The following is a 19334-nucleotide window of genomic DNA, read 5'->3' as shown; positions in this document are numbered from 1 at the left end:
GCCTAAGACTAATAGCTCAAGTCTGAAGTAGGATTTGAAGCTACAAGGTATGTCCAAGCACTCCCACTCTCCCACCTATCACTCTCCAAACTGTCTGCATGATCCTGAGCTTTGAGGGGTGTGTTGACTAATAGTGCTCTACACGAATGACCTTTCATATGAAGGAGTTTTAAGTAACAGGCTGCTGTCCTTCTAGAAGTGCTTTTCTGCCTCTTTTAGCTTTCATTTTCCAGCATTCTTTCCTTTGCATGAATGAAAGGATAACTGTTTGGATATGTGAAATGATGATTTATTGTCAGGATCATTACAGTAGTGTTAAAAACAAATAGCTCACCAACTGTCTGTTCTCTTAAACATGTGGTATATGAATGCTTCAGTGTTCTGTTCAAAGCAGAGACTTTATCTTTGTTCATACAATAAAAAGATCCCCTTTACATTATTTACTTTAGTTTAGATTACTGTGTTTCCAACTGTCATAAGTATGTCAGAAACACAAGTTTAAAACATTATATTTTACTTGACAAAACAAGAAATAAAAGAATGAATGGAAAATAGTCTAGCAATTTAAAATATTTGACTGTCTGAATGCAGATTTTTTAAAGCTACAAAAAGACCAAAAAAAAAAAAAAAAAAAAAAAAAGTGGAAGAATGAAGGGCAGTCTGTAGTTTGCTCAGGCTATCTAACCTTCATTTTTTCTCTTGATCTGTGTGAGATGTTTTTTGTAGAATGTCCTGAATTGGAAGGATGTGGGAAAGGATCATTGAACCCTGTTCCTGGTCCTGCACAGAAAAACCCCAAGAATCACACCATGTGCCATGTTCCAGGTCTTAGCTGATTGTATTCAAAGAGTCTTATTTTCCTGCAATATATTTTGAATGGCTTTGGAAGAAACACCTGGAAGTGCTAATATTGTGTGGTGACAGCAAAATGCTGGAATAAAAGAGGGAAGAAGCTGGATATCCTGGCAGTTCTGCAGTACACCAAGTCTGTTATTTCTGTTCTGTCTTTATAATGGCCATAAAATATGAGCTGGGAGTATGATGTCAATGCAACCACTTTCAATAATTGATATGATGAATAATCTCAACCTTCTGACACTTTCTGTATCTTCTCACATCTCAGGAAACTTCATTCATCAACCACATTTGAAATGTTTAAGTAATCTCAGTGATATATGGAGCACTGAAACTCCCTTGTTAGAAATCTATGCTACTAACATTCTATCAAATTAAAAAGCCACTGAGCTCTTGTGCATAAAATTATCATAAATTATCTCTGAAGGTTCATTGCTGTTTGGAATGTTTAATTGCTCACTCAGCTGAACTTCAGCAGCTCAAGATTATTAATCAATTTGTCAGAAGGTTTCTCATAATGTCATCTTTTACACTGTGGTTATATGCAAGAAAAACCCATGTGCAAGACAGTTTTATGCAGCAAGTCAAAAGTATCCATGCATACCTTTCACAATATTCATTTCATATATTTATGAGAGTATTTTTCAGTTGTTGATTTCTCACAAAACATAAGAAAATTGCAATTACCTCAGTCTAATTTATCTGGGTGGAAAACTAGATTCTCAAAAATATATTTAAAAGTAAAATGGAGACAGATAATGTAACTTTTGAATCATTCAATCCTGGCCTGCTGTTGATTGTCTTCACTACAATAAATATTCCTCTAAATGCAGTAAAGATGTTTTGAAAATGCCATACCTTAAATGTATATGAACACCATCTTCAGCCATTTTTCTTGCACAAATGCACAGAATTCATTTTTGTTTTAAAGTAATTTTTTCAGGAGAGAATTTAACTTTGATGTACTAAACCATGTATTTCATCTTAATTGAAACACATGTTCCATTATTTGCATTGAATATTTTTTATTATTTAATGGTTATAAATACATCCTTTTTATACAGTTTTCTTTCTTTTGTTTTACAAATGCATAAGACATTTTTCAAGTGTATAAGACTTTATTAATGAGTTGATGGTAATATTTTTATTTGCAAATTTTTTTATCCATCATTTCTTTTAGGAACAACATAGAAGTAGAGGATTCTGCATTTCCTGCTCTGGAGAATTCAAAAGTGTTTTAGAAAAACATATTTAAGACTCTTGAAGCCATTTTATTTTCTTAAGCCAGAAAAATTTCAAAATATAAAGACTGGAAAAACCATGGACATTATCCACTTTTGCTACTCCATGAATGATCATCATATTATTCCTATGCATGTGGAAAGATAGAGGATGAAAGCCAACATGTACTTAATAAGTGGCAAGTATCTATTTGATCTTAAGTATTTATGCAGTATATCATACATAGTATTTCTACCAAAAACTGAAAATGAAAGAAAATATCAGGTTGGGGTTTTTTTTGTCAAGCTTCTTGAAGAAAATTAAAATATTGGAATGATAAATATTCTTGTGTGTCAAAAAAAAATGGTCCAGTTATCAGAAATTTGCTGTGAACTGGCATTAGTATTTTTTTTATTCATGTTTTTCTACTGTATTCCTTCAAAGCCTTTTTAAAAATCTATAATGTCCTTTAGCTGATGATAAAATGGGAAACAAAACAAAAGTAATAAATAAATCACATGCACTTTCTGACATCTGGGGTTATAAAAGCACATCACAACAAATGTAAAACAGATCACTGGTACAATTTCATCACCATTACCCAGCTCCATTACAACAAAACTTCTAACACCAAGAAATAAAGATTGTCATTATGTTTGGCTTTGATTCAACTCCAAAATGATATGCTGAAGATTGAGTATAATATCATCTGAAGAAATAGGAAGAGAAGCCAGATCTTCAGATTCCCAATAATATGTCTTAACACATGAATCCTTCCTTCATCACCCTGCTCAACAGTGATGCCTTACAGATGAACAACTGAGCTGTGATTAAACAGCTTATAGACTTTTCAGCATTTGTTTCTTTTTTTTTATCTTTTCATTATACAAGTCTGCCATAGCATATATTAGCACTAGGAAAATATAGAAATTAAAAATGCAGAGATGAACATGTTTAAAATGCACTATGTATGTGGCAGATCACAATTTCTAGAAACATTCAGCTCTGTAAGGTCTTTGTAGTTCTTCCTTTATCCAACATCAATTTATCCTGCCATTGATTACTTCAAATCAACTTGATGTGAACATACTATTTTAACATATTATGCATGATCCCAAACCTGCACATACTTGGCTCAAATTACCTCAGAACCATGCTGAAAACAATCTCATCACTAAGAATTGAGATTGTTACTGTTTCAATGAAAAAAAAATTGAGGACCAGACAGGAGTTTTGTATATTAAAAAGAAGGTTAGGCATTTCTGACCATGTACAGAGAAAATTAAAGTGGTGCTGTAATTAGCTCATCGATAAATCAATAGGTCTGAATGATAACTAGAGTGGTTTGGATGTCAAGAATCCAGAAGCTTATTATGTGTGTAACAAAATAAAGATCAAGGCACATAAGTTAGCATTCACAGCTTTACTTATGTCTGCTAGTTTCTTCTCCTTTCACAACACCATCCCTCTTCTCATTTAATTATGAAAGCTAGATTAACTTCTTTTGTCATTCAACCATTTAGAAAAACTCCCTGGTGATTGAATTTCTTTATAATTTATATCAACTTTGAGCCTGAACCAGAAATTCTAGTGATGTAGTTAGTTACCCCTTGCCCAGAGACAGGTATGTTACAAGTAAAGATTGTAAGTGCAGATTTTGTCTTTCCATATGCCAGAACTCCTAAACTAACACAGTAATGCATGCTTGCGTATCAGAAAGTGTGTTAGTCTTTGATGCACTTCTTCCTCAATATGACTCATTAATTTAATAGCTTGTAACACTCCATTATGTTAGTCTAGCTATGACATGTTCTGTAGTGTGTGTACAAAAGGTTATTGTGTAATGTTTACTTGAAAAAGAAATGCTATATTTGAACATAAGAAGAATTAGAAATAGTATTCTGCTATATTTTAACACATAAAAAATGTTTTGGTCATGGATTTGTGTACAGTTTTTGACATAAAAGAGATTATTTATTCTTGAAACAGAAATGCTGAATATCAAATTTTTACTTAGTCATTTATTTCACTGTCCTTTAGAGTCAGTTATTATGGATTTGTCCCCATATATGTCAAGAAGTAATGACTTTAATTGAGAAAGAAAAAACAGTGATCACACAAAAATCAGTTTCGAAGAACTCAGTTCTCAGTGTCTTTTGGAAAATTATGCATCAATGCATTCTCAGAAGACTCAGAAGAAATGATCTGTGCACTTGATTTCTAAAGCTTGAACTTCTATGGTCCCAGTGATCATTCCAAGCCCTCTTGGAAACTCAGTTTCCAGCAGTAGTTATTTTAGATGCCTAAGTTTAACAGTTAGCAAATGTCTCCTATCATGCTCAAAATGACTTGATGTAATAGTGAGTAGGCCCCTCAGTGCAAGTGTTTATTGTCTCATACTCTCTGTCATTAATATTGCTGCTGGGTTTTTTCTTATCTTATCACTATTTCTAGTCAATTGTTCTTATCTCCACCTCCACCCATGACCTTTACTTTTCACCCTTCCAATTCTTGAGGAGAATGGTAAAGGGAAGAGAGAGGGAGAGAGGGAGGTGGGTAGTGAGTGAGCTTCTGTGTGGTTTGAAATTTCATTTTAAACACTAAACTGAGGTGTACCATTCTTAAACCATGACTGGCACTAGAGAAGTAGTACGCCTTTTAAATCAAATTCCTAGTGCTTTTACACTATTGATTTTTCAAGCTTTTCCTGGAAACCTCTGACATAAGCCAAAATTATTTTTTTACTTTATAATGCATTAAAGGTATTCACAAAGAAACAAACTGCAGGAGTAAGTTGCTTAAATACACTGCATTGTAAGGATGAATTAACATGTTTTGAATACAAGAGACCAGACACATTCAAATCTCCCTGGATGACACAGGTTATCCAGAAAATGACACAAACATTGCTTCTTTTTTTTGGGACAGGCATCTGTCAAACATTACCCTTCTAAAAGCTACAGGGACATTACTTCAGCCATTTCCCATTGACACATCTTTTCTCTGTCATTTCTTCAAAATGCTTTCAGCGCGTTAAAATGGTTATTACTTCATCAGATGTCCTTGGGAGGGAGGGTAGTTGAAAGAATTCTTTGCATATAGACGGCTCCTACTGGGTAATAAATCTCATACCTGAAAGCATGGTTCTTCTAAAGAATCCCCCTAATGATTCACAAACCTCCTTCAGCAAGATGGTGATGTGAAGGGCGAGCAGACATAGGGAATTTTATTGCCAACTGCACTCTACCCTGTCTAAAAACATTACAAACAGCAATGTTCATTTACATTATTAAAAACACAAGATTTATCTTTGTGTTCTTCTATAATGGCTGTGCAGGCTACCCATACTTGTCTTGATAGCAGGTAAAATAGTAGTCAGCCATTAATTGTTAGCATCAGGCTTCCTAGGCAGTTGGAGACATTTTCATTTTAAAAGGTAAATATATTTAGTAGGCAAGGTTCCTTCCAGAATCTATGTTTCTTTTGAATAAGATATCCCAACAGCCAGGAATGAAGTGACAGATGGAAGCGCAGAGTTTCTCTACACTGATCAGGTTCCATTTTGTTTGTACCATCTGATTAGCAGGAACAGCATAGATGAATGATTGATTATGTCACCTTCATGGCTTCTGAAATTTCTCTCCTATGTATCTGATAATAGTTCATACAAAGGTCCATACCACCAGCAGTGGCAGTAATTATATCCTTTGAGATCCCAAACCATCTTCTCAGTACCAGAAAGTATAAGTAAATAACAGTGAACTTTGTGCAAAACCAATTCTGATAAGAGATCAACCAGTTGGAATTCATACCATAAAGCTGACGATAGCTGTTGAAATTGAATTTACATGATGGTTAAACAAAAAGACAGAGAGTCTGTGCATATTTGAATTCCAGCTTCTACAGCTAGAAAGAAAGTGTTTGGTGCCAGTACCATTTTCTGCATGGCTACCAGTGGCAGGCCTTCACCCTTGAACCATTTCTGATATATACTATAGGTCTGCTGTTCTTTTCTGGCAGTTCAATGTGTTGCACCACCACATAACACTCTATTAGTAATGACCATATGGAATTTATTGTCATCTTTGATATTCTCTACAAGCTCTTTAAACTCTACAGTGAATAAGAGATTAATTCCTAAAAAGTGCAGAATTTCCTTAATTTTTTTTTTCAGTTACATTTCAATATTTTTGAGAGAAGAAAATTGGCCAGAAGTACTAGTTGGGCAAGTGCTCTGTTGAGTTGTTGACATTGTTCCACATAATCAGAAATTGGTATGGAAAGACTCCAAGCTTTCTTCTGCTACTATGTCATTTCAGTGCTACTTCCTTTGATTTTCCCAAGAAATGTTTTCTTTCAGTTAATGTTTATGATTGACTTCACGACCTAAGCAGTACAGCTAATGTATTGAAATGTATTCTCCTTAGTTTTGGGTGTTGAGTCTAATTATGTCACCCATGAAAAGAAACAATTTTGCTCATGTAGTAGAAATCAATTTTTTATCACTGCAATTCAAAACTCAATTTCTTTCAGTTCAAGTTCATTAGGAACCAAATCAAAACACAAATTCATGTTCATCAGGTTTCAGTTAGCTAAATTAAAAAAATAATATTTATCACTGAAATGCCAATGAAAATTTCACAAAATACTACTTATTTTATAACTTAAGGCATCATTTTGTTATTATTTTTGAACACTCCTGGAAAATTCTTCTGTGTGAATCATTCAGTGTCTCTCTTTCACTGCTAGTGCATGTTGGTGGGTTTAGAGGAGAAACTTATTACAGATACAATAGGCTTTATGATTTTAGGGGAAAAAAAATTACTGATCGTAACACAAATATTACACGCAAAAACTCCAGTCAGTTTTATACGTCCATATACAGTGTGCATATTTTAATATTATAAGGGTTTTGTTTCCACCACCCTTTTCCTTAAAAAGGAAATTATTTTTTTTAATTATTAGATTAATGAATCTAGTAAAAGAAATTATTCCTTTACTTATGTACAAGGCAGAAATGGGCAAGCTTCTCATACACATAAATGCTCATGCTTCACTTTGGGAGAGATTTGTTTTTGCGTAACTACAGCTAGACCTGTCTGTCTTGATAATTTCCATCTAAGTATAAACTACAGAGCTGATGCATTTTAACACCTGGATTTCAAATTTGTATTTTTTTAGTTTAGTTTTTAACAAGAAAATAGAAGAGGAGAATGGGAAGTTCAATCACTGATGTGCTTGATCACTGGCACACTGGAATAATATGGAGCAAAATAAAGTTCTAGAACTGTAAAAATAGCTGTCTTCACCACTAAGTAATTAATTTTTAAGTGATCTGAAGTTATTATTATATTTATAAGCCTTGACATTTCTTACAGCTGGTTTTTATAGCACTTTATATACCCAAAAAAGATATCCAACTCAAGATGTCAAAGATGAGAAGGGAAATAACTGTATTCAGTTTAAGTTTCTTCTATTAGCTAAATAAATAACTTCTTTAAGATAATTTTAGACTTTATTTTCAGCTTCTATCTTCAGAGTGTCTATATCACATGGCAAATTTCTTAAATTTATATCAAGAAAAACAAGTCCTTGGGTAAGAACTGCAGAAGTGCAGTAACAATTCAAGGCATCTGCAGTGGGTAGACGGGGAGAGAGGTTGAAGCATGAAAGTCCTTAAAAATAAAAGAAAGCTTTCAGTCTAATTCAGCATAATGTGGCAGCCCATAGTTATATTAAACTTAGTCAGGTAACCAGAGTAAGTGGAATTTTGAACATCAATGTACTCTATTAATACATAAGCATGGTGGGGAAAAGGCCAGAAAGAAGTAATTAAGATTAAGACAAAATTTTAAAAATTGTTTTTTCAAAATGTATAGGCACTATGTAAAAAGGGTAGAATTATGATGATAACTGCTGCTGGATAAAATAGAAAACTGCTGCTGGATCAAACCTCTGTAAATGCATTATTCTAACTTGGAGCGCACGCCAGTGAAAATCATCTGGAAGCCAATGACAATAGTAGTGTCAGGAAGAAAAGTGACTTGCTATTCATAATTTCTAGGCAAGTTACAAAGAGAATTTTAGTTTTCATTATTTATTTATTTATTTATTTATTTTTTTATTTCAAGTCAACAGTTTGTTTTATTAATATTTTCACTTGTAAATTGGATCCATCTTTGTGTAAGTTTTAATGATTTACAATTTTGTTTTCAAATAACATAATAACACTGTTAGAATTACAACATAATTTAGATTACAGGAAAGAAGGCTTCTGACATCTATCTTCCTCCATTAGATTATATTTATTTAACACATAGGTTTAGTGAAGTTGTAGGTAAAGTTTTGAGTCTAAATTAGGAAATGGGGCTTATTCTTTGATCTTTTATGGTCAAGCAGAAATTTTTAAAAATCACACATTTTTCTCCTAGGCACAATTAAATTCTAAAGTATGCTGTCTTTTGACAACTGTGAGTAAACTTTTAAGCTTAACAGAAAAGGTATTTGCTCTATTAATTTTTGTGCTTTACTTTATAAATAGTAAAATACATGTTAATTCTGGGTTTTTTTAGTATCACAAAGATACTAAATAGAGATGTAATGAAAACAACAGAATTCTGAATGTTGTTTGAGCTGCACTTTGAGTTACAGCTATGTACTTACTATCTATATTGTTTTACTGTTCCTTCATCTGACTGATTCCTCCAGGCACAACCCCAATATAAATATTAACTGTATTAACATGTCATTACTATTTTAAGGGTAAAGTGATAGTGAGGAGAAGTAATAGATGTCTATGCACAATGCATTCTACTGAGAAGTCTCTGACATTTAATGGTGAAATTCAGCTGCCTCAATGCTGAAAGTCAACAGCTGAAAATAATTTAAACAGGAATTGAAGATTAGACACAGCTGAAAGAATGGGCAGAACTTCAGGCTAAATAAGGGTATTATTCTTCTGTTCTACCAAAATAATTCAAATTATTAGATTTTATCGCCCTTGTGGTATTCTCTTTGTTGGCCTGAAAAGTAAAAGGCCTTTGACAATTAAGTCTCTTTTTATCAGTTTGATATAACATTTCTTAATAGCTATATACTATTGATAAATTAAACTTTATATATAGTCTCCCTATAAAATTACAAAAATTCCATTACTTAATGATTTGACTTTTACACATATTTGGGTAAGAAGGTGGAGGTGTTTTGTTTCTTCCTATCTCTTCCTTTTTGGAAAAGACTTTAACAAATGTCAGTCTGAATTCCTCCTGGAAATACTTTCGTTTTGTAGCTTACACAAGCAGAAGAAAAATGGGAAGTTACAGGTGTATAGATATAACAGCTAAAAAATTAATATAGGCTAAGTGTAAACTAATTATCTTTAGAGTGAAAAGTAGTTATGTCACTGAGGCAGAAATTCTTAGGTGTTTAAATACTGACTTCTGAGGTTTTTCCTACAGCACAGAGTGGCAAACCTGTGTAGAGGTTTCCCAGATAATTGAAGAGTGGGAATAAGACAGAAAACGGCCTGGGTTTTCCTTTTGTATTTTGAAATCAAGTTTTCATTCAAAGAATTAATAACTTTGGTATACCCAGAAAAAGAATAAAGCCCTAGGAAACTGGTTCTCTGCTATCAATTGTCAGCTGAGTGTTGGCTGGTTGGTTGTTTTGTTATCTGATCAGTAACTTTATGACAGGAGATAAAACCTCCATTCTACATTGCCAGAAGAAGGCTTCTACTTTCTGGTTAATGTGGACAGTTGCTGTGGAAAGACACAATAGGACTAATCTTACCTAAGTTTAGACTTCACAAAATGTCAGAATTGCAACTATATCTTCATTAAGCTAAGGTCAGACATACCAGTAAATGCTTCATATGAATTCCTGGCACAAAGCATTTAGTGACTCAGCTGCAGCAACACAATAGTTAAAAGAAGCACACAATTATCTACTCTGAATTTGGGCCTGGCTGCTCTAAGTATCCAGCTGTTAGATGAAGTTTACATTAATAAAATATTTGTCCTTACCCAAGGGCATTCTGAGTGGCCTGTATAAAGAACTCCGGAAAAATGAAAAGTAGATTTGTTCCTAGCAGGCAGGAAGGAAGTTGTCAGGCGGGAAGAGGATATGGACCTGTTTGCATGCAAGGGTCAGTATTTGGTTGCTGGATATTTCCTCCCTGTCCACACGACAAGAAAACTCTCAGTTTCCTGCGCTGGACAAATGGCAGGAAAGGGTGTGAGAGTTATTGAATGACATTATCATCTTATAGCTTCATCAGTGAGGAAGGCTGCTTTCCAAAACTAAGAGCAAAGGACTGAATTTCTAGACCAGACATGAGCAGCTGAAATTGTTGAGGGGTTCTTACTTAATTTCCTTAAATGAATTTAGTTAAGATGCTGTGCCATTCTTTTCCATAGGTTCATTAATATTTTCCAGCTTTTTATTCATCAAATGTCTTAAACTGTATATGGAACACACCTGAAGAATTGGAAATATCTACAGAAACAAACCTTAATGACTCTATTTCAAGCAGGAATGTTAAAGACTTCAAAAGTTAACATTTTTTAAGGAGCAGCTTCTTTGGTACTTGTTTGTTGCTTTTGGATTTTTTTAAACTAAAATTGGTAAGACATTGAAGACTGGCAAACATCTACTCCATCAGATAGCTTGTGTGATCATAGAGCTCACCAGCCAATAAATAAAACAATTTGACCCTGGAAATATTCAATCCCATGTTAAATACAAACTCTACTCATTCTACTCAGGCCAGAGAGGTTATTTGCGTGAGATGAAATTTTTGTGTGCTTGCAGGAAAGGTCATATGACTAAACCTGTTAAGTTTAGTGATTAAGCTATCTTTCACTATTAATTTATTTGTGAAAATTATTTTTTGCAGAATTTGGTTCACAGTCCTTTTGTTTACCCTTTTCTGAAACCTTATCCATTTTCACATACTGAAAAAATACATTCAGCTGTATACACAAACTCAAAATTGTACAGAATTGGTTTGTGGTGCAAATCAGGAGGGACCCAAAATAGTCCAGGTCTGTTACGTTTTTCTAGGCTTTCTAAACACACCATGTATGAGCAATGGGAATATATATGCAACATGAAGTTATAAATCTGATTTGAATTGCTGCATGCAAGAGACAGTGCAAGCTAATATCGATTTTATAGTATTTAATTAAAAATTTTATATGACTTAATATAGATTTCCTCATGCTCCTGGAGAGATGTTTGTGTTTACTGAGTGCTAGATTAGAAATTCTGTATGGATTGGCTGTGGGACACAGCACAAAAATTCCATAAATGCATTTTTTTCATACACACGTGCACACATATGTCTATTTATTGCATTAATCTACATAATGGCAAACAGACTTCAGAAAGTTATAGGAGAGGTCATTCATCTATAACAAATGAGGCACAGAAGAAACATGATGAATTGGTTTGTAGGCCCTGAACTGCAGGGACATAAATAAAGTATCCTCTGGGCTACACTGGGGATCTAGTTCAAAAAACAGAAAAAAGAGTAAAAGATGATGGAACAAAATTTATTCCTGTCTTTGTTGTTTGGTGCAGAGTTTTCTTTGACACATACCATTTAACTGAGAGATGTTCCTGTGCAGCCATAACTTTTAATATGTACAGTATGATAAACATTGCATTTGCACCACTTCATCACTTCTACCACTACTGCAACAACAAACAAATAAACAATAAAATAATAAAGTTTTCTTCCGTTATTTTATAGTAATTAGTCCAATGTCACATGAAGTTTACATTTACATATAGAGCCAATATAATTTATATTCTTAGAGGATCTTAAATATTGATAACATGATGTATGATGGGGTTATTTCACTGGATAATATTAATAAGATATCTGTGTCCTATTTTATTATCAATGCCATTGTATGATATCATGGCCCTTTATGCTACAAGCATACTAGGCAAGCTAGTTAATAAGAATTTAATTTATGGCACAAATCTTTCACAGCATAAAAATTCCCTAAACCTCATCATACTTAACTGCTATATTCAGGATAAATTAACTGTGTCCTTAGATTAATAAACAGAAAACTCTATGTAAATTAGATACATATTACTATCTATGAGAATGCAATAGCACAGGTGTTCTTTCATTCAGATGTAAATCCCCATGGAGAGAATTAGTCCTGAAGTCCTTCAGAGAAAAGGGAGAATCTGAGAATGGAGGGGAAACTCTCTTACTCTTTTACTTACCATCTTAAATCATATCACAGCCATATTTCCTCCCCACCCTCACAAATCCAGTGGATAAACAGAAGATCTGGTATATCAAAGAGGCAGTAGCTGAACACAACCATTGCAGCTTTACACTTGCACATGCTTCCTTTCTATGCTGATAGCCTTCAAAGCATCAGAGAGAGGCACAATGTTATCTTGACTGTTACTTTGAAAATTTAACGTGGCTTTTTCATACCGGCTTGATAGGAAAGAGTATAGCAGGTATGAGAAAGAGTCTTCCCACTCAGTTTTGAAAACATTGCAACCAATCAAAATCAAGGTAATCCCTGCAGCGAGCCCAGAATCTTTGGAAACCAACATAATTCACATCAATTTTGTGTTCTGACTCAAGCAGGGAGGTAACTGTGTCTTCTCAGACTAAGCTGTGATCACAGAGATTATGTGAACTCTTCCTGGGGCCTAACGACAATGACTAAGAAGGAAAAGCATACAAACAAATAAACCAAAACATCTTTAAAGCAGAAAAGATTGGCATGTAATGACATAGTCTGAAGAGAATACTAGCACAACAACTAGAAAAAGAGTCAACCACATTACTGAACAAATTTGCAGACCAAAAGAGGAAAAACTTGGCCTTCTGGAAAAAAATGTAAAATTCCCCAGGAAATGAGTAATTCATGGCTCCTTCTTTTTCCAGGGTAGTACCTTGAACTTTATGAACCTCATATTGTTGGAGTTGTGAGCAAAATCTTAAGCTTATTAAGAGTATCACATTTTAATACTGATTACTGAAAAAAAATGTAGAGCAGTGAAAAAGCCCAGTTTTCTTCATATAAGCAATGTGACCACTCATTAGTTAAGTAAAATGTTTTGTGCTTTCAATTTGCATTCCCACAAAAACTAAGGTCTCCTCATTTATCTCTGTCCTCTTCTTCATAAAGCATCTAAATATTTATATTCTGATAATGAAGAAACTGAGAAACAGAGACTTCTTTTACAAAAGTACAGTCATTTTGAATGTAGGAAACTAGGCTGAGAACCCAAGCTCCCTCATTTCTAGTAAAACAGTCTATCCAATGGACCACGTTTCTTCCTAGAGTTGACTCTGTGCACAGCTGCTATACAATGTCAGTTGGGGTTTTATTTTTCATTCGTTTGCACGCCATCTGTCCTGTGAGTAAAAAACAAGAAGCTATTTAAACATTCTTCTCCACTGATCTCTTTCCTTCCTTCCTTCCGTCCGCCAATAGGCTGGGAGCAGAATGGTTTGTTAAATTGCAGTTTACCTAGATACATGGATATACATATAACTGAAGACAATGCCATCTAAGAGTCCCTCAACAACTTTAAAAAGAATGCCTTTTTCACCTTTTCCCAGAAAAATACTTTCAGCTTAGGAAAACAATCATGACATTGCTAATCTCCCGAGTAGGGAAGTTATTGAAGCCATTACATAATATCACATCATTATATATGTACTCATGGAATATGTCCCTTTCTTTTTCTTCCCATACCCTCTCTTTCTCTTTTTCCTCCCTCTCTCCCTCTCTCTATGTGCGTGTCTCTCTCTCCATTACTGTTCCTCTCCCTCTCGGTAGCCACATATACTTTTTTGAGTCAATGAACTGCACAAAAGACTTGCAAAACAACTATTAAATCACAGATATCTGTCCCCTTGCCACTGCAGCACATACCTGTAATCCCCATGTAGTAAATATATAAGGTATTATACAGAAGCTGAGCTTAATCTTTGTCCTTAATCAGACATGGCCTCTGTCCATTCTTATTATGAAAATTGGTATACCATCACACCTGTCTGCATGTCTTCTATTTATGAAGAAGATTTAGGATTGCAGATGTTGATAAAGGAGATACATGCCTATGCCTTAGCATAGCTGTCAGAGAAAATAGTTAAGATGAACACAGGCTCAGCTGTGGATACATGCTGCTTTTTGCTAAATCTTCCATAGGGCTGTAAGTTAAAGCAAAAAACAGAGCAGTCATCAGTGGGTAAAATCTTACAGTAGTGCAGAAAGATCTGCCAGAGCCCATCTGTTGAAGCTCTTCATCATATGCTTTGGGATTATGCTTTCTCCTGCTGTGCACAGGCAGGTCTCAGTAGATTGAGGGAAAGCCAATAACACCACCAGGCAGGTGCAAGGTACAAGTCTTGATGAACACTAAATGTGGATTGGGTGCAGCCCAGTGTGTTACAGGAGCAAGGCTTTCAACATTTTCAGGTACTCAGTGAGTACTTGAAAAAGTAGGGGTAGATGAGTACAGCCAAAAAAGAAAATGGTTGTAGTTGGATATTCCTAAAGAGGCTATGAGGGTGCTCTGACCTATTGATCCTGGACATCTCTTGGGAGCTATTGACATAAGAGATTTCTTTTTGTTTTAACAAGACAATAGGTTTTCAGTACATCCTTGTCCAGAAACTATCCTCTTCTTTGGAACTTGATCTCTGCTTTTTGTTGAAAATATGCAGCTTTTTCTGGATACCTGGAAAAAACTAGCTTTCTAGAAGCATTTATGTTTAAAATGTGTTTGTGCTTACATTTAAAGTAGAAAAAAAGTTTTCTACATGTTCTGAGTATGTTTAAATTTGTCATCTTCTGAAACCATTTATGTTGTATGCTCAAAAAAGCTGTTATTGATCTACGCTTGATAGAGGTTTACATTACCAGTGACTGATTTTCAGGAAGCTGAACCCCTGCAGCTTCTATTGACTTTAACTGTCTCTCTGAGTAGTCAGAAGTCCTGTAAACCCTACTCCCATGATATATTAGACCAGTGTATTTATAAAATTGGTCTTGTGATAAGCAGGCAAATAATAAGTCATGCTCCTTGCTACATATCATATGCTCATGACTCTAGATTTCCCTTAGGAATCATGTAATTCACATTAACAGTTCTCACATATTCTTTGACAGTGGAAATATGGAGCACCACTTTGGTCTTCTGATTTCTAGCTTTTATCTTCATTAAGGGAAAAGAGACCTTCTGGTTTTCTTCAAATATAGCATGATGTACACCAAACATATCTTTCAGCTATTGGTGTAAAACCCCCAGTACTAACAGGCAATGTAATTAATATTGCTGTGAATTATCAGGTTATTCCTGTTTATTGCATTTACTTTTAACTGACTATGTGATGTGCTGAATCTAAGAGAAATACCTGTTGTTAGTTTTTATGTAAACACTCTTTTTACCTTTTGAACATGTATTTTACTGTAATGTCCTATATATACGTCCAGATTTCTTCTGGCAAGCAGCTTCAATTTATTAAAATAGAAATATTGTGTATGATGAAAACTTTTCAGAACGTGTAAAACATTTTGTAATTCTTTTCTGACTTTTATAAATACTCTTAGTTGTGAACAGCAACCGCCATGAACGTTTAAAGAAAGTAAAATGGAAATTTAGCTTTTTTTTTTGTTGGATATTTTTCACAGTACATCCTCCAGCAACTTTATCTTCACAAAGTTATGTCAATACCTTCAGCCAAAACATAAGGCTTTCGTCCAATTTGTATGCTCATTTCCAAAGAGAAAATTTTTGGCTGACAAGGAAGAGGTTTTAGACTACAAACTTTGCTTGTCTGGAAAATTGTACTATGGGGAAACAGTCTAGACATGCAAACCCTTCTTGCCAGGACTGATTTTTCTTCCCAGGCTCTACATGTTGTCTTTTCTCTACTTCCCATTTTTGAGTATTTAATCTTTTGTGTCAAGTGACTATACGTAATTATTTTTGTCCATCTCCATCTTCCTCTGAGTATGGCATCTAGAAGACCACGCCTTGTGCTATCAATCTCACTTTTTGAGAGTTTTTTACAATATACTTGATCCTCTTCTTTCATTTCTAGATTAAATGGGCAAATTCATGTGTTTTGTTCATCTCCTTCAAGGGTGAATATACTGCAGAGGAAACCTCCCAAGATAAATTATAAGTGAACCATTTCAGCTTAGCTGCTAGAGGTTTGGGTGGTCCTGTGGTTTGCAGGTCAAGATATTAGCACATCCTTAGTATGATAAGAGATGCACAAACAACTACACCCATTCTGACCAGGGATGATTCATTTTACAGAGGGGAGGGGATGTTTCCGCAGCTGTCCTGCTGAGGGGATGTACAACAGAAAAGCCCATTTAATCACTCACCACGGGCACTTCCATGGAAGTCCTAAGAGTGGAAGTTTCAAGAAGGACATCTGAATCAGTGTGTCCCCTGGCTGCCCTGCCTATATCACTTTACACTTGATGCTCTTTGCGGCCTGTGCTAGCACTTTCTAGTCTCTCAGTGTTATGGGTTGTAAGGGATTTCTGCTGCTGAAGGCCTTCTCAGGGAAAGCTCCTTTCACTTACAGCTCTCAGATGTTTGGCACAAACCCAGAAAGAGTATGGTTCCCCTGCTAATTAGTAGATGTTCAGATATTAAAAGTCCTGTTTGCTGTGTGTCCAATGCTTGATGAACAAATGAATACAAATGATGGCAAAAATATAGTGGAGATGTGACAGGGATAATTCCCTTGATGAAGACTTGACAGTTACGTAAAGGACTTAAAACCATGAAATTTAAAATAATTAGGCTCTTTGATTAAACAAACAGTCAATCAAATTGCTCTTTTATTTTGTTCTTCTTATTTTTTTCAAAAAAATAGCACTTTTGAAACAGCAGCTTGTTCAGGGTGTCATAGCCCTACCAATAGCATACAAAGCAGAGTGTTTCAACAGGGCTAGTTCTTGCAATATTACAACTGAAAGGCAGCAAATTTTAAAGACTGAGGAAGAAATTATCATTAAAAAACACTATGACACTTAGGCTACCAACAAATTTCAAGGTGACAGTGCCAAATCTTTTACCTTCTTCCAGCTCTTTGTTTTTCTGTTTATTCCACATCACAGACCAACTATGGCAGTATTGAATGAGTTAAGCCAGAGCTCATACAGAAGTGAATGAACTACAATCTACAGCTTGTGGGTCATCTGCCCTCTAAATCCCATGATGTGCTTTTAAGCATAGATAAATAGAGGAGAGAAAAACTGAGGACTATTCTCTTGTAACAGCATTCCTTCCATTACAAGGGCCAAAGTAGACATAGAAGCAACACTGCTTTTAGAAGGCATGGAATCATATTAATAACTTCTATTGCTAACTTTTGGGTCACTGCTGGAAAAAGTAGTGACTAGGTGATTAATTTATAATTTTGGCAGAGACTTCTGGGGCTATTGTTTGTGTTAACTGTGAGCTGTGGCTTCTGTTCTCTTCACAGTGCCTCTCCTACAAAAGAAAAGTTGTGACTGTGAGGAATCTGCCTAGGAGCCATGAGTCTTTAAAGGTAAGTCTTCCTTTGTATACTTTTATAAGGAAAGCTGAAAATTTGGTCCCTTAACAAAAGCTCCATCCTGTTCTAAAGCAATTTCTTAGGCACACAGACTGTGTGAACCTGCCTCTCAGTGAAATTTTTTTCTTGCTCAAACATAAACAAACTTTAGGATCAAGTTGCTGATCTTAAAACAACTATTAATTTTCATTTTTCAAATACTCTATTTTACTTTGTTAGATTTCATACTTGAAATGTTTGTGCAACTGGTCTCTAAAATGAAAAAGGAAATCACAGCCTCTGTGGTCACAGAAAGTGTGGAGGATTCAGAGCAAAAATACTGTATGAAATGGGAGGAGTACTTTGACTTTGAGAGCCATGTCACCAACTCCATAGTGCTCAAAAAAACCAAATTTATCAATGGAAAACTAGACAAGCTAGAAGTGGAGCTATGAACATTCACATTTAGCACAAAACCAAGGGATGTCACTTTTTCATGCCGTGTGAACAGCACAGAAGGTAAGGAAGGGCTACAACTACTATCATAATGATGTTTATAGCAGAAAACCTTTGCAACTTTATGTGTATTTTATGTACACAGGTAACAAAGATAATTCAGTCAGCTCTTTATCTGTGAACTTTAACCAAGCCTTGTGTGATCAGAACTAGGATTTGAATCATGTCACTGAGAGGTGCAGACAAGATACTGTTTCTGGTGTTAGATATTTCTGATTAGGTCATATTATTGTGAACCCTGTAGGACCAAGCTTTCACACTTTCACTTTCACACTGACTAAATCTGACAGTCTTCCAGGCAGACCATATATCCCTAAAGAGAAATAAACAGCCTTGTGGCTATGACAAAGTTGTACTGCCCTAGGGGAGTTCTGCAGATGCAGAGACCAGAGAAAGTTACATGTTCAGCCAGGGATATACTAGTTCACAAATGGAATTAAACTACATATTGCTTTAGTGTCATATCCATTGAAAATATTGGAAAAGATATTATAATTGCAGAAATAGCATTCATCTCATATGTAATCTCCTTCCTTGAGTAATTTTTTTTTTTTGTTTTGGAAGCTCATTTACTTCTCATTTTGGTCACAGGGGCAGAAAATGTGTGGCTTTCTACTGTCTTTGCACTATCTGCATGGTTAGTCACTAGAGTGTGTCCTCCCATTTCAGATTTTATAGCCACTAGTTAAAAAAAACTGCAAAGAAACCTTAAAATAATTATCAAACATAAGAAGAAATCCTTAGTCCTGTGAATGAACAGGGGGGTGAAAAACTGATCTCTCCACTATGACCAGTTTTCCCATTTGAATCTTCAGAGAGATTTCTTCAGAGACCTGTAATTTTGGGAAGCATAAATCTTTCTTGGTCAACTTGGATTGACAAAATGCTATTTTAAAAAATCCCAGATAATTATAAAAATGTGACTGTGCTGTAGAACTAAGCATTTCTAAAACAGTGCTCACTAGTTCTGACAGTGTTTTCATCCCTAAATGCTGGGTGTGCTTTCAGGGCAAAGTAGAGTAAGCAAGGCTATAGCCTGCAGGGGCTGCTGTCATGCAAGAATAATTATACTAGGATGGAACAAACAATCAAACTGTAAGGACAGATGTTGTTTGGTTTTGTTTTATGTTAAGGGCTAAGTTTATGTTCCACATTAACAGAAACAGTACCTTTTTGTGGAAGTCTTGGG

At 34.9% G+C, this 19334-nt stretch overlaps 1 long non-coding RNA gene across 1 annotated transcript in view; it reads left to right on the top strand.

Moving 5' to 3' along the window:
* The window catches only part of LOC146767345 (uncharacterized), a 108819-nt gene that overhangs the window by 45880 nt on the left and 43605 nt on the right, over positions 1–19334 (top strand). Inside the window, exon 6 of the long non-coding RNA XR_014955606.1 lies at positions 2036–17644. This is a non-coding gene — a long non-coding RNA (uncharacterized LOC146767345). The remainder of the gene's footprint in view (positions 1–2035; positions 17645–19334) is intronic.

This window comes from Lonchura striata, chromosome 5 (assembly GCF_050655825.1).
Source record: "Lonchura striata isolate lonStrDom1 chromosome 5, ASM5065582v1, whole genome shotgun sequence".
Taxonomy (NCBI): Eukaryota; Metazoa; Chordata; class Aves; order Passeriformes; family Estrildidae; genus Lonchura; species Lonchura striata.
The sequence above is the reverse complement of the archived record's forward strand: the minus strand, read 5'-3'. Positions and strand labels throughout refer to the sequence as shown.